The sequence below is a fragment of the Palaemon carinicauda genome, chromosome 23 (assembly GCF_036898095.1).
Source record: "Palaemon carinicauda isolate YSFRI2023 chromosome 23, ASM3689809v2, whole genome shotgun sequence".
NCBI classification, from domain to species: Eukaryota; Metazoa; Arthropoda; class Malacostraca; order Decapoda; family Palaemonidae; genus Palaemon; species Palaemon carinicauda.
The window spans coordinates 111,502,507-111,517,506 of NC_090747.1; the positions used below are offsets into that span (position 1 = coordinate 111,502,507).

Consider the following 15,000-nt stretch of genomic DNA (forward strand, 5'->3'; position numbering starts at 1 on the left):
TTATTTATTTTCTCAACTTTGATTTCGTATGATAATATACAACCTATAATTTATTTTCTCAATTTTGATTTCTAGTTTGAATAGATTGATTATCCGTAGACTGCGCTTGGAGGAGGTTTAAAAACGTTGTACATTTATGTTAGTCTTACGAACGTTTTTATGGGTTCTAAAAACGTAGGAGAATATACAACGTTTTATTACTTTCTTAACTTTGATTTCTAGTTTGAATAGATTGATTATCTGTAGACTGCGCTAAGACAAGTTTTAAAAACTTTGTCCATTTCTGTTAGCCTTACGAACGTTTTTATGGGTTCTAAAAAAATGTAGGAGAATATGCAACGTTTTATATATTTTCTCAACTTTGATTTCTAGTTAGAATGGATTGGTTATCTGTAGACTGCGCTACGACAAGTTTTAAAAACGTACATTTCTATTAGCCCTAACGTTTTTATGAGTTATAAAAAACGTATGAGAATATACAACGTTTTATTTACTTTCTTAAATTATATTTCTAGTTTGAATAGATTGATTATCTGTATACTGCGCTAAGTCGAGTTTTAAAAACGTTGTATATTTCTGTTAGCCCTAACGTTTTTATGGGTTCCAAAAAACGTATCACAATATGCAACGTTTTATTTATTTTCTCAACTTTGATATGAATGGGATTCTATCTGTCACAGATGACATAGATTTGGTTGAATTTAATTTAAACGGGAATCTCTTTGTGTCTCTGGCTACGGTTAGATCAGCGAAATATTTCGTAAAAAGAAATTCTTGATTTCGAGGATATTTCCATTAAGTTCTCACCGTATCCTGAAATGGATGAGTTTAGAAATGCAAATTCAGAACTTTGTTCTGCTATGGCAGCAAAATCGATGATGCTGAACAGGAATCCGTAAAGTCTCTTGGCCTTTCCTATCTACATCAGCTATAATAGCATAAATCAGACCAGTTTCTCAATCAGCATAAAATTCATCATCATCATCTCCTCCTACGGCTATTGACGCAAAGGGCCTCGGTTAGATTTCGCCAGTCGTCTCTATCTTGGGCTTTTAAATCAATATTTCTCCATTCATCATCATCTACTTCACGCTTCATAGTCCTCAGCTATGTAGGCACGGGTCTTCCAACTCTCTTAGTGCCTTGTGGAGCCCAGTTGAAAGTTTGGTGAACTAATCTTTCTTGGGGGAGTGTAATTGAGTATGTATGTATGTGTGTGGATATATATATATATATATATATATATATATATATATATATATATATATATATATATATATATATACATATATATATATATATATATATATATATATATATATATATATATTTATGTATATATATACATATATGTATATATATATATATATATATATATATATATATATATATATATATATATATATATATATGTGTGTGTGTATGTATATATATATACATATCTGTATATATATACATATTTATATATATATATCACTAACCTTTTATTTGCAGTGAAAATAAGTGTTAATACCGAGGAAAAAGGGGGTTTTCCAATGGAAATACCTCTTTTTTTTAGTGGAAAATTTTGTCCCATACGTAAATATAATAAAACAGTTTAATTTTGTAATTGCTGATCCCGGGACCAGTGTTATTCCATTCCACACTGGCCTCTCTAAAACTATGAGAAATACCGCCCTGACCCTCTTTTATATTACTAATATATATACAACAACAACAAATACAACCGTTTCTAGTCCACACTAAGACAAAGGCCTCAGACATGACCTCATGTCTGGGGTTTGGCTAGTTTTCATCACCACGCTGGCCAACTGCTGATTGGTGATGGTGGGAGATTTTTTACTCATTTATCACAGTAAACGATACTCTTATGGGTGGCTCTGAATAGTACAACTTTGCTGATCATGGCAATACGCAAACCCTTTCACCACGGTAAGGGATCCCCACTCAAAGAGGGATATACTGTATATATATATATATATATATATATATATATATATATATATATATATATATATATATATGTGTGTGTGTGTGTGTGTGTGTATGTATGTATGTATATGTGTGTGTACGTATGTGTGTGTAGCAATACTAGTGATTATAAATTTATACGATATATTAAGATTTTCAATACGTCAACTATGGTACATGGTAAATCAGTTCACATAAATCATTTTACTCAAAATCCAATATCAATCGAACGTGACTATATTGGAATCGTAATCCAATGCTAATGGAAGGGAAAAAAAATCTGCTATATTGGACTTTGACAGACTCCCATATAATGTTATTTAAGGTCATTGTGAGAGTTATGAATCACCTGGTAGACTTATAGAGGCTCACCCAAATCCCCATCTCTAGCTCTTAATGAGCGTGAGGTTGGAGACACTACAAGTAACTATTGAGTTTGAGCGGGTCTCGAACCCCAGACCAGTAGATCACCAGGCAGAGACGTTTCTAATAGGCTACCACATCACTCATTATTATTATTATTATTATTATTATTATTATTATTATTATTAGTATTATTATTTGCTAAGCTAAAATCCTAGTTGGAAAAGCAGGATGCTATAAGCCTAGGGGCTCCAACAGGGAAAATAGCCCAGTGAGGAAAGGAAAAAAGGAGAAGTAGAATATTTTGAGAACAGTACCATTAACATAAACATTACCCATATAAACTATAAAAACTTTAACAAAGCAAAAGGACGAGATATAAGATAGAATAGTGTGCCCGATTGTACCCTCAAGCAAGAGAACTCTAGCCCAAGACAGTGGAAGACCGTGGTACAGAGGTTATGGCACTACTTAGATTCATTGATTGATTTGGCGTTTTCTGGCACCACTTAGAGACAACTGACATATTTATCCCCTTCATTTACGAAATTGTCGGGAATTACATCCAATAAAAAAAAAGAGAAAAAAGAAGGAAATTCGTAATATGCGATGAGTAATTCCCACATATCTGTCGATAGATCAATAACAAAAATATGATATGAAAAGAAAAATGAAAAATATGGAATCACTGATGACTTCCTCGATACTGGAAATCGGAAATTTGCGAGTGGAATGAAATTGGCGTTCGTAATTCATGGGATCTGACTAGTTTTGGTTTTAATGGAATTATAGGAAAGGAAAAATATATCAAGCACAAAGTAATAAAAAGAGGAAATAATAGATCTATAGGTTCCTATAAACCATACAAGCTTAGTTCATAGGGATGGTGGGGTTGCAGACACTGCAAAAAAAAAAAAAAAAAAAAAAAAAAAACTATCGAGCTTGAGCGTGTCTCGATGCCCAATCCAGCAGATCGCAAGACAGAGAAATTAGATAGAATAGTGTACCCGATTGTACCCTCAAGCAAGAGAACTCTAAATCAAGACAGAGATGGTGAGGTTGCAGACACTGCAAAAAAAAAAAAAAAAAAAAAAACTATCGAGCTTGAGCGTGTCTCGATGCCCAATCCAGCAGATCGCAAGACAGAGAAATAAGATAGAATAGTGTGCCCGATTGTATCCTCAAGCAAGAGAACTCTAAATCAAGACAGAGATGGTGAGGTTGCAGACACTGCCAAAAAAAAAAAAAAAAAAAAAAAAAAAAACCTATCGAACTCGAGCGGGTCTCGATGTCCAATACAGCAGATCGCAAGACAGAGACTTTTGTAATAGGCCGCCACAATCCAGGTTTTGTTCAACCTGCAGGGAGACTGCATAGCCAATGAAAAATACTGGTCTCTACAGACCTTGCTGTAGCGTGCACACCAGAAGTCTCAGTGTGTGGGGTCATTGATCTTGATAAGTAATAAGGAGAATCAAGCGATGCACATCATTCTAATTTCTAGGAGAAGGACACTCCAAAATCAAACCATTGTTCTCTAGTCTTGGGTAGTGCCATAACCTCTGTACCATGGTTTTTCACTGTCGTAGGCTAGAGTTCCCTTGCTTAAGGGTACCCTCAGGCACACTATTCTATCGGATTTCTCTTCCTCTTGTTTTGTTAAAGTTTTTATAGTTTACATAGGAAATATTTATTTTAATGCTGTTACTCTTCTTAAAATATTTCAATTATCCTTGTTTCCTTTCTTCACTGGGCTATTTTCCCTGTTGGGGCGCCTAGGCTTATAGCCTTCTGCTTTTCCAACTAGGGTTGTAGCGTAGCAAATAATAATAGTAATAATAATAATAATAATAATAATGATAATAAGAACGTGTTCTTATATATGTTACATGTAATATCTGAATCCAGACAGTTCGTAAAGTGACTGAACTTTTTCAGGCAATATGTGAATTGCCTGGTTCACCCAGTCAATTGAAAATTCAGCTAAAATTTGCAGACAATTTATAAATTGACTGAAATTCGAATATGTTTTCTTAGCATATTGACTGAAATGAATCCTTGTATGGATAATTGACTATTTGTTGATGTGTAGGTAGTTGATCAGTGTGTGTGTGTGTGTGTGTGTGTGTGTGTGTGTGATCGTCATTTCCTAAGGATTATCTTATCCCCCTGCATTGACATACGCACGTACACATACGATTCATTAAAGTTAATTCGTAGTATAAACACGTGAGGCTAAGCGTGAAACTTTATCCATTACTGCCATTGCCAAGAATTATAGTTATGGCGTGGGTCCTTCCAGAAAAGAAAATAGTTATTATCGCCCCGCTAAAGCGAAATCTGAGCACAAACAACCGAGAACGGGGAAATTTTGGCTTCGTGGAATGGTTAGCGTGGAAGATATCGACTCGTATAAAAGAGAGAAAGGACTAGGAAGAAAGGATGTTGAAAGCAAATCACAATTGAGGATAAAAAAGAGGAAATAAAGACGATGAAGAGAATGGAAATTTACCTCAATTACAGTAGAAAGGATTAGAATAAAGATACACTAAAAAAAAACGTATTTTTAATCGTAAATTCTCCGTAAAAATATATTGTTCTCAGACGTATTTCTGTAAAATGCAGGCGACCGTAATTTTACCCTACTTTGTTATTATCTTTTCCGGGTTAGTGACCGTAAATATCACTTATTAACGTCAATATATCTGTATTTAAAACGGTAAAAATCCTGAAATAAATGTTGCCAGGTATTTAACGTTTTTTAATGCACATTTTTAAGTGTATCTGTAACGAGAGAAGATTATAATGTAGATGAACACGATATAATGGCATACGAAAATAGAGATTGAGTTTAAGAGGAAAAATAGCAAATATAATCTATATAAAGACTCTATAATGACAAAGATTTATGTACAGACTCGAGATAGGTAATGGAAAGGAAACAGAAAGAAAGGAAAGGGTAAAATTACATAGGAAATAGAAACAGAAACCTGACTCGGTAACAGAAGATAAAGAGAAGAAAAGAAACACATTGTGAGAACAAAATAACCTGAAGAGATAAATAGAATGTTACAAAAAATGACAACTACAAAACTTGAGGAGATAGAGAATAATACAAAAATAATGTAATAGAAAATTTGAAATGGAGGAAGATGTCATTGAAGGATGTCAGTAAATCCTTCCAAGGATTATAAATGAATTATTAGAATCATCTGTTTGAATTAGGATTTCATCTCAGAGATAGCTTGAAAATTATTGAATCAAACAACAATAAAAATTCAGGTCCAATTGGATGACCATAAGATATGGTTTAGATATGGAAAAAATAATTTAATATAATTATTTTCAATTTTTATTTACTGATATTCAAATTACTGCGGAAAGCTTAATCATTTTATTCATGCAATTATGTTTGATTACAATTTGAATGAAATTTTTAACTCGAAGCAATTATTTTCTACTAGTATACACGACCCGTGATAAATGACGGCTAAATATTAACATATTCACACAAAAGCACACGCAAACCCCTCTTACCAGGGTATGACTACTTCCTCTCATCCCTACCCGAAAGACGAAGTGAGCTTAGCGTGACCGATATATATATATATATATATATATATATATATATATATATATATATATACTGTATATATAATTTATATATATATACTCTATATATAATTTATATATATATAAATTATATATATATATATATATGTGTGTGTGTGTGTATGTAGATAGACACACACATATATATGTGTGTGTATATATATATATATATATATATATATATATATATATATATATATATGAGTGTATGTATATATACACACATATATATATATTTATATATATGTATATATACATATATATATATATATATATATATATATATATATATATATATATATATATATATATATATATATCCAAACACTTGCTCTTTATTATACAGTGGAGACCACTTCTCCATAACCATCAGTTTCTGAGTTTATCAATAAATCTAAATTTAGGATTCCAAAAACAATAAATATTACCTTAATAACACAGTAAGAAGAATATCACTTAAACCATTCCAAATAACATACGATTCAACTGCCAATACTGATCATACTTCGCCTTGCAATCCCCCCCCCCCCCCTTCCCCCTCCCCGCGGCATTCATTGCAAATTTGCAATCCCATTGTTAGCGAAGTCGGCTACGATTCCATCCCATATTTTATCCATTTCCCATAAGCTGAGAGTAAATCTCCAGCAGACCCGAACAGCAGAATTCTTGCCAGAGCTTCTCCAATTTCCATTTCCCTCTTCGGCCCGGGCGAAACCCCACACCCTAAATGAGAATGAGGTCAGGTATTTTTCGGCAACATAATTTGGCACCCCTTCCCTAACCCTGGTTAAAGGCCCACGATGCTTTCGGTAATTTTGCATTTATTATTATTATTATTATTATTATTATTATTATTATTATTATTATTATTGAAATTGTTGTTGTTATTATTATTATTATTATTATTATTATTATTATTAATAGTATTATTGTTATTATCATTATTATTATTATTGTTATTATTATTATTATAATATTAATATTATTATTATTATCATTATTATTATTATCATCATTATTATTATCATTATTATTATTATTATTATTATTATTATCATTATTATTATTACTTGCTAAGCTACAACCCTAGTAGGAAAAGCAGGATGCTATAAGCCCAGGGGCTCCAACGGGGATGATAATTTTATGCATAACATGCACTCTACCTTCTTATCGCTAATGTGTCTATAAATCGTTTTTTTTTTTTTTTTTTTTTTTTATGTTATTGTTTTCAGAATTACAATTTATTTTTCTCATCTGTTAATCTATCGCCTATTGGATTGTCCCTGCCTAGCCATCTGTTGGACTTGGGTTCGAATCCTGTTTCAGTAATTATGCATATGCTTAATTATGTTATGCATAACATTTTCTATAAGTAGTTATCGCTAATGTGTTTATAAATAGTTTTTTTTAATGTTATTGTTTTCAAACATGTTCGTAATCTCTCATCTAATAATGTATAGCCTGTCGGAAACGTCCTTGTCTGGCGATCTGATGAACTGGGGTTCGAGTATGCTACCCCCTGAGATCGATAGTTCCATTTAGGGTTACCTGCTGAGCCATCAGTAGCCATTGCTTGGCCCTCCCTGGTCCTAGCTTACGTCAATAAGACATTATTCTGTGCCTTGTCTCTGCCATTCATGAATGATAAAGTAATGATAATTTATTACTTTTCTTACAGTTTGTCTGTTCCCTTATTTCATTTCCTCACTGGGCTATTTTTCCCTATTGGAACCCTTGGACTTATAGCATCCTGTCTTTCCATATAGGGTTGTAGTTTAGCTAATAATAATAACAACAACAACAACAACAGCAACAACAACAACAGCAATTTTTCACATCATTATCGTCACTTTATAATAACTTAAAATATTTATTTATATAAGATATCTACGACAATAACCCTGACAATTCCCAGATCTAGTCTTGATGATTCCATCGGCTGCCATCCGATTCGGAATCGGGAATTCCAGGTAAGACTTAATATTCTTCGTTGATTCCTACTATTCTCAGAAGAAAATGAACCAGCCTTCAGCCGCCTCTGAATTCAGAAGCCTTGATGTTACAGGCCGTCAGTAATTTACACTTTTAAAATACTTTATTTTTCCTTGTTTCCTTTCCTCACCGGGCTGTTTTCCCTTGTGGGGCCCCTGGGCTTATAGCATCCTGCTTTCCCAACTAGGGTTGTAGCTTAGCAAGTAATAATAATAATAATAATAATAATAATGATAATAATAATAATAATAATAATAATAATAATAATAAAATAAAAAAGATGGAAACGAATGCTGAAGCAGATGGAATTCTTGAATATTATGTGGATGAACTGTTCTGTGGTCTCAATAGTTTAAAGGTTTAAAGGCCGCTCATGAATGGCAGAGGCAAGGGGCCGAGACATTTCCCTATTAAGTAGGACAATGCAGTAGAGACTGATCGTATATACATATGATCAACGCCCAAGCTCCCTCTCTCCACCTAAGCTATGACCAAGGAGGGCCAGGCAATGACTGCTGATGACTCAGTAGATAGATCTATAGGCTCCCCCAAACCCCTCATCCTTAGCTCGTAAGGTGGTGAGGTTGCAGGGACCAAAAAAACTAGGAGTTTGAGAGGGACTCGAACCCTAGTCTGGCGTTCACCAGTCATGGACTTTACTACACCGGCCACACCAACCCTTGAATTAAATATTGAGATAAAACCTTTACTTTGGTTACGGCGGAAGGGTGAACCTTCTGAGGTTTCATTTAAGGGAGAGGTTCCAATAGAAAGAAGATCTTTTTCGGAAGTTTCATCAGAAAGACGAACGTTTTCATGAAAATTTTCCCAGGTTCAATTAGAAGGATGAACTTTTCTGAAGTTTCTTTTGCTCTACGAAACCTAAATATTATCGTTTGTAGGTCATGTCCGGTTACCAATTCTCTCTCTCTCTCTCTCTCTCTCTCTCTCTCTCTCTCTCTCTCTCTCTCTCTCTCTCTCTCTCTCTCTCTCTCTCTCGGACATCGCTCTGTGGGTCATGGTAATTTCATGGCCAGTTCACCCTGACCGCAAATCAGTCATCGCTCTAAGAGACGAATAAACAGATGAACATCGGGGATATAATTGTCAAGAATGTTATACGATACTTTTCACTAAATGTATAATAACTTAGAGTGAATATCCTTCATTTAAATTCACTCATTTATTTGAATTGTTCTTGATAGTAATTAAGAGAACTTGTTTTCATAAACTCTTGTAGTTTTCCTTATGCTACAGACGAATAAACAGACGAACATCGGAGATATAATTGTCAAGAATTGCATACGATACTTTTCACTAATTGTACGATAACTTAGCGTTCATCTTTCATTCAGATCCTCTCGTTTGTGTTAATTATAATTAGTTAAGAGAACTTCTTGTTTTGATAAACTATCTCGTAGTTTTAGTTATATTTTTATTATGATTCTAATTATACCGAATTGATTTTTTTTTCAAGTCCGTGATGAGCTACAGTTGTGAAATAACAAAACAAGAGCTAGTTTTTTTTTTTTTTTTTTTTTTTTTTTTTTCTTTTTTTTTTTTTTTTTTTTTTTTTGTTACGTAACGTTGTTTATTTCCGTAGGAGCCACGTTTTGATATGCAAATGTTAAACAAAGCTATCCGTCTTCCGGATGGCTTTGTAAGTGTGGTTGGAGATGTAAGTTTTTTTTTTATTTAATCTTATTCAGAATTATTTAAATTTCGTTTTCTTTTCCATGTAATTTTTCATTTTGGGGTATTTCGTCTTTTTCAGAATCATTTGAATTTCGTTTTCTTTCTCATTTCATTTTTCATTTTGGGGTATTTGATCTTATTAAGAATTATTTAAATTTAGTTTTCCTTCTCATTTCATTTTTCATTTTAGGGTATTTGATCTTTTCAGAATTATTTGATTTTCGTTTTCTTTCTCTTTTAATTTTTCATTTTGGAGTATTTCATCTTTTTCAGTATTATTTGATTTTCGTTTTCTTTCTCCTTTGATTTTTCATTTTAGGGTATTTGTTCTTTTCAGGATTATTTGAATTTCGTTTTCTTTCTCATTTCATTTTTCATTTTGGGGCACCTCTCTGACTTTTACAATCATCCCTAAAGCTGAAATCATGCTTAAATTTTGAATGAAATACAGAAATGAAATTATACAGGAGTTAGGATTAAAAATATTAAACGACATGACTTTATAGAAGTAGAGAAAATTTCTTATACTTAATACTTATACTTATACTTATACTTATACTTATACTTATACTTATACTTATACTCAACTTTGAATAACTTGAATAACAGTTATATAACTGAAGACGGTTGAAGTTACAGAACTGTATAGAACTCGCTTAATATTTTCCTAAAACTAAGTGAGTCTCGTGCTATTGTTATTACTTGCTAAGCTACAACCCTAGCTGGAAAAGCAGGATGTTATAAGCCGAAGGGCTCCAACAGGGATAATAGCCCAGTGAGGAAAGGAAATAAGAAAATAGATAAACCACAATTAATGAACAATTTAAAATATCTTAAAAAGAGTAACAATATTAAAATAATTCTATCATATATAAACTATAAAAATTTCAAAAAATAACAAAAGGAAGAGAAATAAGATAGAATAGTGAGCATGAGTGTACCCTCAAGCAAGAGAACTCTAACCCAAGACAGTACAAGACAGAGGCTACGGCACTACCCAAGAATAGAGAACAATGGTTTGATTTTGAAGTGCCCTTCTCCTAGAAGAGCTGCTCACCATAACTATGGTGGAAAAAAGGTTAAAGAATACACCTGTGTCGCAAGCTAGCGACAGGCTGACGTAAGTCTTTTTATAGTCTATATAGGAATTATCTGTATTAATAGTGTTAGTGTTTTTTGAAATATTTTATTTTAATTTTTCATTACTTCTCATAACGTTTATTTAACTCTTTTCTTTTTCCTTTCCTCACTGGGCTATTTTTCCCTGTTGAGGCCCTTGGGCTTATAGCATCTTGCTTTTCCAGCTATGGTTTTAGTTTGGCTAATAATAATAATAATAATAATAATAACAACAACAACAACAACAGAAAGGCGAGGTGAATGTAAGCGACTTTATTCAACAAGATAACGAGCTTATATACAAATGTTTGAGGGCAACAATGGCACAAAAAAATCCATCAATGTGAAACATGCAATGGCAAGCTTAAAAAGGTTTTTCTATTAGTGCAGGAGAGAGCGAGAGATAAATAAAACAATAGCATGAGTTTTTTATAGTTTATATATGTCATATCTGTTTTTAACATTGTTAATAGTTTATATAGGACATATCTGTTTTGACGTTGTTACTGTTTTAGAATGATTTATGGTTAACTTGTTCTCATCATTTATTTATTTCCTTATTTCCTTTCCTCACTGGGCTATTTTTCCCTATTGGAGCCCTTGGGCTTATAGCATCTTGCTTTTCCAACTAGGGTTGTAGCTTAGCTAATAATAATAATAATAATAATAATAATAACAACATAAAGGCGAGGTGAATGTAAGCGACTTTATTCAACAAGATAACGAGCTTATATACAAACAGTTGAGGGCAACAATGGCACAAACATTCCAATAATGTGGAACATGCAATGGCAATCTTAAACAGGTTTTACTATTAGTGCAGGAGAGAGCGAGAGATAAAAAAAAACAATAGCATGAGTCTTATTATAGTTTATATATGACATATCTGTTTTGACGTTGTTACTGTTTTAGAATGATTTATTGTTAACTTGTTCTCATCATTTATCTATTTCCTTATTTCCTTTCCTCACTGGGCTATTTTTCCCTATTGGAGCCCTTGGGCTTATAGCATATTGCTTTTCCAACTAGGGTTGTAGCTTGGCTTGTAATAATAATAATAATAATAATAATAATAATAATAATAATTACATTGTATAAACGTGTATGAAGTGCGTGCGGTAGACCTGCCCAAAACATGATATTTGTTGGAAGATATTTTAGATTTTTACAGGATGTTAGAATAGATTAAATTTATTCACGAAACAGGAAAGAATACCGGTTAAGTTCAACTTCAAAGGGGAGTTCATTTTAGACATGCAAATTGACTTGTCTTTTTTTTCCTAATTTATTTTACCTTTAACATCAGCTCTTTGTAGTTGTCGAAATTTCGTCTTTTTTAAAAACATTTTATTTCCTATTCTGTCGTGAGGTTTCTCAAGTCTCATTGTGACCCAATGCTACGCACGCGTCGAGTTTTTATTCTTGAGTGTAAGCCTACTGCAAAGTTATAAATTTTGATTTTCTTAAGTGTAGCATTTTTTGGGGTTTATTAATTTTTTTCACTATGTATGAATCATTCATAATGAAGATTCGTATTAATTTTTTTTCACTAAATGAATCATTCTTAATGAAGATTCGTATTCATTTTTTTCACTATAAATGAATCATTCTTAATGAAGATTCGTATAAAAAAAATTTCACTACGAATGAATCATTCTTAATGAAGATCTGTATTATTTTTTTCATTATAAATGAATCGTTCTTAATGAAGATTCGTATTTTCTTTTCACTATAAATGAATCATTCTTAATGAAGATTCGTATTAATTGTTTTTCACTATAAATGAATCATTCTTAATGAAGATTCGTATTTTTTTTCACTATAAATGAATCATTCTTAATGGAGATTCTTATTAATTGTTTTTCACTATAAATGAATCATTCTTAATGGAGATTCTTATTAATTGTTTTTCACTATAAATGAATCATTCTTAATGAAGATTCGTATTTTTTTTCACTATAAAAGAATCATTCTTAATGAAGATTCGTATAAATTGTTTTTCACTATAAATGAATCATTCTTATGAAGATTCGTATTAATTTTTTTTTCACTACAAATGAATCATTCATAATGAAGATTCGTATTTTTTTCAGAGATGATTTTTCCAAGGGAATTATTTTATTATTATTTTTATTAATTTAATTTTGCTATATCGTGCTGATAAATCGATGGTTTATACTCCACAAACGAATGAATAAGCTTCTTTTATATATTTCATATATTACTGTCTGTCTGTCTCTCTCTCTCTCTCTCTCTCTCTCTCTCTCTCTCTCTCTCTCTCTCTCTCTCTCTCTCTCTCTCTCATTTAACACCGGCATCTAATTCAGTCAAGTTTGGCATCTGGTAATATTCTACCAAATGATTTTTCAGCCCTCTTGTTTTAGTATACTACCTTCCATTCTAACCTTGGACATATACAGTATAGCAGTATATTAATACACGTCATGTATAGTGTATCTCTTTCCAATGCTTCCGTTTACTTCAAGTTTATTATCTGTCTTCTTGTTGAGAAAGACTTTTCTCACTCTCCGTCTCTCCTGTCCCCTCTGATTCCAGCTTTCATTCGTCTCAGATTTTACGGCTCAAAAGTAAAAAATTCCCTTCCCTACTTGAGAGACGGAGAATCTAAACATGACGGGTGTTGTCCGTAGACTTTATCCCCCCCCCCTTGTTCAACACACCTTCTCGAGTGGAGATTCCTAAATGTGGTGAAAGTGTTTGCGTATCACCATCATTAGCAAAGCTGTACTAGTCAGGGTCACCCGTACTAGGTTGGTTTCCTGTGAGCGATCAGACAGAAATCTCCTACTATCACCAACCCGCAGTTGGCCAGCGTGGTGATGAAATTGCCAAACCCTAGGTGCGAATAAAGGCATGTCTGAGGCCTTTGTCCTGCAGTTCACTAGAAATGGTTGCATTTTTTGTTGTTATTCTTAACACATTATGATTAATCTCCTTCAAGCTTAACTAATTCAACCTAACTACGTGGTTTAAATATATTTGGGCAAAATTTATTTTCGACCTACACATTGTAAATTATAAACACTCATATTTTTTTTTTCTTTTGAATTATTCATAAGTCAAAACTTCCCCTAACATAACAGCAAAAGGTTCGAAAATTATTTATTTTAATTTTAGATTATTTTACAAGTCAAAACTTTCCCTAAAACATATCAGCACAATGTTCGAAATTTATTTAGTTTTTATTTTAGTTTATTTTACAACAGTCAAAACTTCCACTAAAAATTAGCAGAAGGTTCGAAATCTATTTATTTTTTCTTTTCGATTATTTTACAACAGTCAAAACTTCCCTATCATATTAGCAAAAGGTTCGAAATTTATGTATTTTTTCCTGTAGATTATTCAAAACAGAGTCAAAACTTACCCTAACATATCAGCAAAAGTTCGAAATTTATTTATTTTTTATTTTAGATTATTTTACAAGTCAAAACTACCATAACATAGTAAAAGGCTCGAAATTTATTGATTTTTTCCTTTATATGATTCAAAACAGTCAAAACTTCCCCCCAACGTATCAGAAAAAGGTTTCGAAATTTATTGATTTTTTCCTTCAAATTATTCAAAACAGTCAAAACTTCCCCTAACATATTAGCAAAAGGTTCGAAATTTATTTATTTTTTCCTCTAGATTATTCAAAACAGTCAAAATTCCACTAACATATCAGCAGAAGGTTCGAAATATAGTTATTTTTTCTTTTCGATTATTATAAAACAGTCAAAACTTCCCCTAACCTATACAGTAAACAAAAGTTTCGAAGAGAACAAGTGAACCTGGTAACACACACCCATTCTCAACCAAACCATCCTCTTTAAAGACAGGAATAAAACGGATGGAAAGAATACCTGTACTAGAATCCGCTACAAAGAATGGTAACTCATCATTTGCAGCGTTCAGTCGTCAAAAGATTCAGTGTTTCATGTCCGAGTCAAAGTAGCTCGGTTCCAGTTCATTAATTTCGACCTTGTTTTCATCTCTGTGCCGTTGCCACAATTTCTATTCGTTGTTTCCTAGATGCTACTTGTTATTAAAGTGTTACTTGTTTTATTTATAACAACTTTTTACGTTTAAATTTACTCGCTGTTTTCTTAATTATTACTTGATTGTCGATGCAAAGATTCCTGGCAAAATAAGCTCCGCCCCCTGATGACGTCATAGCCAATCAAGTGTCCCATGTTAGCAGCTATACTACAGTATAATCACTTTAAAGGTATGTGTTGAGCGCGGGAG

General features: G+C 32.4%; 1 protein-coding gene across 1 annotated transcript in view; it reads left to right on the forward strand.

The window, feature by feature from the left end:
- The window catches only part of Scp2 (Sarcoplasmic calcium-binding protein 2), an 18,073-nt gene that overhangs the window by 1,568 nt on the left and 1,505 nt on the right, over positions 1-15,000 (forward strand). The window lies entirely within an intron of this gene.